Below are 8983 nucleotides of genomic sequence, written 5' to 3' on the forward strand. Positions count from 1 at the left end.
TTTAAAATTATTTATCGCTTTACTGTTTTGCTAAAGTTAAGTCACAACTCTGATTTATACAAGAGTGAAGAACTGAGGGAAGTACCTTCTTAATCTCAGCTCCTATTTTATCAAATGCAAACTGTAACCCTACCCAGTTGATTTTCTATAATTGGCATCTCAGTATTAGGGAAAAGAATCACATGAGGAAAGATTTTTCAAAGCATATCAAAAATCAACAGCCAAAGTTTTTAAAACCATATATTCTAGAGCTGTCCCTTGTCTATTAAGGTACGTACAGTTAATTTCTAAATCACCAAGTACATCTGTGTTTTTTTAGTACTACCATATAAAATAATAGGATTAATTCTTACCTTACAAATTAATGTTAAATATTTCCTTTATGTAATCATTATGTTCCTAAAATATGATTTGACTCCATCATATTTATCCCTGATTTCTCTTTTTCTCTTCTGCGCCTCCTACCCAGTCCTCCAACAAATCCTGCCAAGTCTGCTTTCAAAATACGTCTTGAAAAAACAAACAAAAAATCTTGAATCCAAGCACTTTCACCACGTTTCAGCGCTACCATTTTTGTTCAAACCATTGTCATCTCTTGCCTGGGCTGTTGCAGTACCTTCCTAATTATCTCCCTGCCTCCACAGTAGCCAAAGCTATCCTTTCTAAATCTGAATGTGTCATTCCCTTCTCAAGGGCTTTCCATCACACCTAGAATAAAATCCAAAGACCTAAATCCATAGGCCCTAAATGACCTGTCGCTGACAACCTGCCTGACCCTACAGCCTATTTATCCCTTTTGTTCACTGTGCTCCAGCCCCACTGGCCTTGCTGTTCTTTGGATACAGGGAGCTCCTACCACGAGGCCTTGGCATTGGCTGCTCACAGAGCCCACACTCCCTCATTTGTTCAAGTCTCCATTCAAAGGTCAATGTCCAACGCAAGAGGGAAGACATATGGGAACATATGTATATGTATAACTGATTCACTTTGTTATAAAGCAGAAACTAACACACCATTGTAAAGCAATTATACCTCAATAAAGATGTTAAAAAAAATAAAATAAAAAAAAGAAATTAAAAAAAAAGGTCAATGTCCAAGAGGCTACTTGACCTCCCTTTCTAAAATCACAGCCCTGTCACTTCCTAATCCTTTTCTCCTTCTTTATTTTCTAAATAGGCCTTATCACTACCCAACGTCATATACAAACTCATTTTCTCTCTTTTTCTTTTTTTTTTTTCCGTTAGAATGTAAGTTCTATGGAAGGAGGATTCTATTCACTGCTGTGTCCCCAACATTGAAAACAATGCTAGGTATGCATAGAGGCTTAATAAATATTTGTTGATGAAAAATCAGAATCGTGGTACTTGAGAACTGAAGGACCTTGAAAGGCCATCCCAGGTAGCCCCCTCACCGTCCAGATGGAAAAAACACAAACCCAGAGAGACAAAGTGACTTGGCCAGGATCATGTAGTTAATGGAAGAACGTTAGGTCTAATCCTAGTCCGGTGTTCGTTGCATCAGCAAACTGGCCTGTGTCCTCTTCATACAGCCCACAGAGCTAAGAATGGGTTTTACGTTTTTAAATGGTTGAGGAAAAAGTCAAGCATGCTATTCTGTGACATATGAAAATTAGATGAATTTTGAATTTCAGTATCCACAAGTTGTATTGGAACATAGCCATGTCCGTTCATTTACATATTGTCCATGGCTATTTTCCCACTACAGTTACAGAGTTTAGTGCAACAAAGACTGTATGGCTCGCAGAGCCTGAAATATTTACCATCTGGCCCTTCATGGAAAATATTTGCCAACCGCTGCTCTAAAGTATATTCCATTTGTGGAAATGTCTTTCTAAACCTTTGCAGTGTCAACAGTTCCGGTGTTAAAAGCAGAGAATAAAAGCAGCACAGAGGCGGGAGAATGGTGTCAGTTCCTTATCACATCTCTGGCCCCCTAACTGGCTGTCCAAGTCTAGTAGCATCACTACTGAAAAAAACTATACAAGTGCAGGCTAAATTCCCTCGCTGTGCAGGAGGAAACAAGACGCAAAGAGCTTTGGTGTTCTAGCCCCAGCTGTGCAAGCAGGTTAGTCAGGACTCAGTTCAAGTGACAAAAACCCTACCCCAGCTACCTTCTGGTAGGAAATTTATTGGCTCAGGGAACTAAAAAGACCAGGTGTTCGAATGATATGGTCAGGAATCTGTCTATCTCTTGATTGTGTTTTCCTCCGGGTTAGTTTCGTTCTCAGGCAGGCTCTCCTTAATGGTCTCTGGAGAGAGACTTGAATCCCAAGTTAAAAAAAAACAGACCTCTCAGAATTTCTCCCAGGACACGGGGCTGCATCTTCCTTCCTCTGCTTTCGGTCTTACTTGGCGAGGATTTCTGATTATACAGAATGGCATTTTATTTTTGATATGCCCTGTGACCTTTCTAAGGTAGAAATAGAATCTAAAATTTAACCTTAAAAAACAAAATTAAGTTTACCTTCGCTGAAAACAGGCCTCTCCCCATTAAAAAATTCTGGCCAGCGACCTCAGCAAAAGGAAAGTGGTTCATTCCTCAAACATCTACACAGGGCAGGCGTGGAAGGTGTAAAAATGAGGCATGGTCCCTGTGCACTATCGTGTGCCTTGATAAAGGGAAGATTTGGGAGCTGCAGGAGCGCAGAAGGTGGGCCCTTAACCAAGCCGGAAAGAGAGGTGAGAGCAGAGATGACTTCCCAGGGGAAGCAGCAGGTGAGCTGAGCGCTGAAGGGTGTTTAAACACTAGCCAGGCAAAAAGGTTTAAGAAGAGTGTCAGAGGGAGAACAAAGCCCAATGAAGTGATCATGAGAGCTAAGCATAAGAGGAGTTAAGAGACTTCTGAATACCTCTACCCACAGGATAAGCCAGGAGTATGAGGCCTTCTGCAGTGTGCCCCAATGTACATTCTCCCCCTAACCAGAGAATTGTACACCCCAACACCATGCAACTTCCCAGTTCCCCGTGTCCTTGTACAAGATGTTCCTTCTACCTGCAAAGTCTCTTCCGTGCACCTCGACCCCATTTGTCTATCAGACACCTCCCTACCCATCCTCACACCCCCTCCAAGGAAGTTCACTGCCTTTCTGCTTCTTAAGTGCCTGGTTCTGCTTTAGGACTCATCACTCTATCTATATATTTATTTATTTATTTATAATTTAAAAAATGATTCTCACTGAAAATAGACGAGCTTGAGGACAAGCTGCTTCCCCGTGAACTCGGAAAGTACACCAGTCAACTCTCTTCTGTATGTGGAGTTAATCCTGGATGCTGGAAATTTTCAACTCCTTTGACTTCAACTGCCATCCCTGCACTGATGTCTCTGAAGTTCCTTTCTCTCTTCTGAGCTAGTCCCAGCCTCTCTTCTGAGCTACAGACCTATCTGTCCAGTTCACTCCTGGGCACCTCCACCTGAATATTCCCCTGGTACCCGAACCAAAACCGAGCTCGTTACTCCCCCTTGCCGCTCCCCAATTACTCCTGTGTTCCTTGTGTTTGGGAACAACATAATGTTTATTAAAAATAAATTAAAAATTAGAAACCTGTGAGTTTTCTTTGACATTTTCCTTTCCCTCACTCCCCAAATCCAGTCTCCTAAATAGTCAACTTTATATATTAAAATTATATATGATGTTATATAGAATCATATATTACATCAATATTTTATATATGATCCTATGGAATATCATATACAGCTTAAATATATAAAGATTAGGAAACTGGATGTGTTATTGTTATATGTATAGTTATAAATGTATATAATATATGATCATGTATAACATAATAAAGTGACACATAATAATTAACTTTGCATTATATGCCCTTTTTCCATCCTTGTCCCTGAAGCTGCCTCATCACCTCTCCCTTAGATTATTGCAGTATCTTCAGGACTCAGGGAAGGACTCATCCCCTTCAAATCTATCCTCAAGCCACTGCTTAAGTCATCTTTCCAAGGCCACAGTTTGACCGTGGCCCTTCACAGTTGATATTTTGAAGTTGAAATGCCTTAGCAGGCTATACAAGACTTATCCCAGGCTAGCCTACACTTAAGCCTCATCTACCCTCTGCTGGAAAAAGATTAATAAGAGAGATTCATTTCAAACAGTGTGGCCAGGGCAGAATTCTCTGAGGAGGGGACATCTAGCCCCTTGAGGACACCCCAGTTAGCTAGAGCCTCCTGTGCCCCATTACACCCTCTTCTTACAATGACTATGGCACTCGGTGACTGAGTGCTTACTGGATGCCAGGCCAGTGCCAACCTCTCAACTCAGAGATTCGTCTTGCTCTCTTGGAATCATCACAGCACTTGTAGATCAGTTCTCTGTTAAGGCCTATTTTGTGGTTGAGGAAACTCAGGCTCATGGAGTTTGTCACCCACCTTAGGTCCTGCAGCCAGTGTGTAATAGACTCAGGTGTTAGGCGACCCGGCTCCAAACCCAGATTCCCTAACCACTGCACCATGCTGCGTCTGCAGGGACAGGATGCTGCTTCCTGTACAACTGTTGACTCGTAGACCCATAGCTTTCAAGAGGAATCCCAGCTCCTCCGCTCAGCGCTCAGCCCTCCCCGATCTGGCTCCTAGCCACCTCCCCAAGCTCATCTCCCAACATTGCCGCAGCAAACCACTGACTGGGCACCCACCCTCCATCCTGATCCAACCCCTCCCAGTCCTAGCCTGCCTCAGACTTACTCATCCCTTAGGACTGCACTGAAAGGTCACCCCCTCTAGGACGACTTTTCTAATCCCTACCCCATGAGCCAGTTTCAATGCCCCTCCTCCTTGCTTCTCTAGCACCTGTGCTCCCCACTGTGTAGCACCTGTCCTGCTACACTGCAAATGCTGGCTCTCTTCTCGCCCTGTAGACGGGGCTCCTCATGGTGTACTGTTCCCTGTGCTTCGTCTGGAGCCTGGCGCAGAGTCAGTGCTTCATAAATGTCTGCTGACTTGAATTTACACAGTGGACATCAGAACTGAAAGAGGACTGAACAACTTTGTGATCACAGCTGCTCACATTTGCAATATACTTTGAAGTCTAAAAGCCCTCGCACACTGATTATCTCATGTAACCTCTGAGGTTATTATCCCCATAGTTTAGGAAGCTGATAAGTGACTAGTCCAAGTTCACCCAGCCAGGAAGTGGCTCGGCTGGGATTTGACCTCAGGTCTATCTGACTCCAAGGCTAGTGGTCTCTCCATCACTTCCACCATCATCTGATTCAAATAACACACACACATTTTACCGATGAGGACGCCGAGGCCAGGAGAGGTCAATTGCTTGCCTAGGGTCATGTGGTCCGTACTGCATCCTGTGCTCTTTCCTCTACTCAAACAGGAAGTGCTCAGGAAGGTGACAGGTGAGGACTGGGTCCTGAGCCAGGGAGGGGAGCGCTGCCCGTGTCTTCTCCTGTCACCTCCTCCCATTTGTCACAACCTGTATGTTTAAATATTGTATTTAGTATTTACTCTGAAATGCCTTTCATCTGATGTCCCCCCGTGCTCACCAATTTAGCTGTCACAGTAAATAAATGTGAAGTTGGGTCTCCAGCCTCCCCCAGCTCACATTACCTTCCTAGAATTACTCCCCGGTGGGGCGGAACCGCTGCTGGGGGCGCTCCCACAGAATTCACCAGTTACTAATGAAGCCTCTTTTTAAACCCAAATCTTGGACTGTGACTCAGGTGAAGGAGGATTGCAAAACTCACCCCAGGGGATGGGATGACCGCATCCTATTTAATGACCAGGAGAAAGACTGAGGTGAGAACCAGAAGACATTACACATGCAGGGCGCTCAGGACGTCGTACATGTAGGATGCTGATGACATTATATATGTGGACTACTGATGGCGTTATACACGGAAGGTGCTTATACTGTACCAGAAGCAGAGGCAACACTTTTAAAATATTAGTTTTTAATATACGGCTAATTGTTACCACAATCCTGAGAGGGAAGTACTGTTATTCCCTTTTTGCAAGTAAGGAAACTGAGGCTCAGAGAAGCTAAGTGACCTGCCCGCAGTCTCCCATAGGAAGAACCCCAGGATTCTGATAGAATGTACTGAATTTGCTAATCCTGATTTTGCCAAGATCACTCCTATCCGGACTCTCTTTCCTGCTGGAGTCTGGAGTTGCTGGAAGAGATTTCTCTTTCAGATCAATTTCACTTCTGTCCTCTTTGAAGTCAGGCAAGCCCTGGGTTGGAATAATGGTTCTGCAGTTATTCAGGAGAATATTTGATTCTTTGGTTGACTTATGCCCTGCCTTCCTCCATAAAAATTTTCTTTGATGTGGCACCTACTAGAATAACAACTGGAAAAGGCAGCCAGTCCATAGTAACAATGGCTAATATTTATTGGTTGCTTTCTGTGTGCTACGCACGGTTCTGAGCCCTTCTACATGAATCATTTGCTTAATTTTCACAAGCATAACAAGTGCACTCTGCTATCATTCCCACTTTACAGATGAGAAGACTGAGGCTGAAGAGTGGCTGAATAACTTGTCCAGGGTCCTCCAGGTAGTAAGGGGCAATGTCAAGACTGGCACCATGGCAGTCCGACTCCAGGGTATTTGTGCTTCCCTACTGAGTTTAATGCCTGTTATTCTAGTTTTGATTTTCTGAGTGCCATATCAGAATTCAGGAGCAGAATTGCATAGTAGGTAAGAGTTTGGGTTCTGGAGTCTGAGTGCTAGAGCTTGAAATGAGGCTTCTGTAAGCTTGTTTCCTCAACTATGAAATAAGTATAATAATATAACCTCCATGCAGAGTTATTGCAAGAGGTCAAGAGGATAATGCATGTAAAACAGTGCTTGGCACATAAGTGCTCAATAAACAGTAGTTTTATTATTATTATTATTATCATTACCACCACCACCACTTAGGGAGCGAATCCTTCACGTTCTTTCTCATAGGACAACAACAGCTTGTTTGTCTAGCCTCTGAATCTTGGCCGTCATCTCTCTACCTGGAATACTTTCTTCTCTCCCATGAATGCACCCATATTTCATCTGCCCTTTCGTTTTAGCTCAAGCCTCCTCCGCACCTCTTGCCTGCAAAGCCAGTACCATCCTCATGGCCTCTTCTTTCCTGGAGTCTTTCTGCACTCACACATCTGACATATGTGCAGCTTCATATAATGTTCAATGACCTCCCGCTTCCCCCAGCTACCCAGAGGGGAGGAGAACAAGGAGATAAAGTCGCCCGACCATTATTTCCATTTTGAAGATGACAAAGCAAGCTTAGTCCTTAAATGATGAGGCCAGGAGTCATATCCAGGTCTTTTGACGGATAATATGGAAAATGTGTCTGTGGGGGGGGGCACACGTGTGTCTGTGTGTATGCATAGAGTGGACATGGTCATGTATGTAGCCTAGAAATCAAGAGCATAAACTCTGATGTCAGATGAATCTGGTTTTGAGCTCTTGGACCTGACAATTATTAGCCATGTGGCACCATCTTGGATGTATCACATGATCTCTCTGAACCTCAGTTTCTTCATCAGTAAAATGGGTACAAGAAGAGACACTACCTCATTGGGTTATTGTGAAAAAGATAATAAAGTCATGATTGTAAAATGTGAAGCCTGTCCTGGAGTAAAGTTCCAAGGAGTGGCTGCTGGGTTCATTATGTTCAAAAAAGATATTTGAGGAAGAGGATGTTGTTCGTCTGTGGTCACGTGGATGTATGAGGGTGCGTGTGTATGTGTGTGTATGTGTTTGCATATGCACCAGCTTTCACATTGCAACTGTGCTCTTAGTAGAAAAGATTAGGGTCCAGGGACTTCCCTGGCGGCACAGTGGTTAAGAATCCACCAGCCAATGCAGGGGACACAGGTTCGATCCCTGGCCTGGGAAGAACCCACATGCACCGGAGCAGCTAAGCCTGTGTGCCACAACTACTGAGCCTGCGCTCTAGAGCCCGCAAGACACAGTTATTGAGCTCTCACGCCACAACTACCATGCCTCAGGCGTGCCTAGAGCCCATGCTCCATAACAAGAGAAGCCACCACCATGAGTAGCCCCCGCTCGCCGCAACTAGAGAAAGCTGGTGTGCAGCAATGAAGACCCAACGCAGTCAAAAATAAATAAATAAAATAAATAAATTTATATACTAAAAAAAAGATTAGGGTCCCAAGAGAAACTTTTCACTCTGAATGTCTGTATCTGAGAGCAATAAATGGCTGGAAATGCAGCGGGTGGGAAATGCCATTGGCTGAGGCTGGGCCATTTCCGTGTACCTTGGTGTCTGTAAAAAAACAGATATTTGTCTCTTTCGAGGATGCAGGTGTGAGTCTTTAGTATTACACTGGAGGGAAGATACCCTTGTCTGCCTGTGTCTGTTAGGATGTGCCTATGTGTGTGCATGACTGAAGCCGTGACTACTGGGAATCCTCTGTTTGCAGAGGTGTGTAGGCTGTTTCTGACTATAAATGGTTACCTTGCCATCTGTAGGGATATGTGTGTATATCTGAGGGTGTTTGAGTCGAGGACACGGGGTTTTCCATGGGTTTGGAGCTCCATGGGAGTCTGTGCTCTCTTAACTATGGATGTGTGTACACATGTAAGAATAGTTGTGTGGGGTGTTTACATTTGTAAATGAGGGCAGTTAGGGAGGAGATGGTATGTGCGACTTGGTGGAGGTGGGGTGTGTAGTGTCTGTAGGGCCAGATCGAAGTGTGCGTGTTTGTTTTCAGAAGATGACGTATATTTACATGTCTCCCTAAGCTCAGTTCGTGTGGGAAGGGCATTGAGGCTGTGAGTGTCCACTTGTGCGTGTGTGTAGTATGTTAGTGTGTGTAAGGCCTGGTCTTTGAGTTTGAGGCTTTTGTGCCTGAGTTTTTGGAGCCTGTGTCTCTCCTATCTAAATGCCTGGACCTCCTTGCTTTCCCCACCTCTCTCACTATCAGTAGAACCCTAGAGAAGGTGAGATGGCATTAGACTGGATAGCACAGCAAATTCTGCAAAGAAG

The sequence above is a fragment of the Globicephala melas genome, chromosome 6, assembly GCF_963455315.2.
Source record: "Globicephala melas chromosome 6, mGloMel1.2, whole genome shotgun sequence".
NCBI classification, from domain to species: Eukaryota; Metazoa; Chordata; class Mammalia; order Artiodactyla; family Delphinidae; genus Globicephala; species Globicephala melas.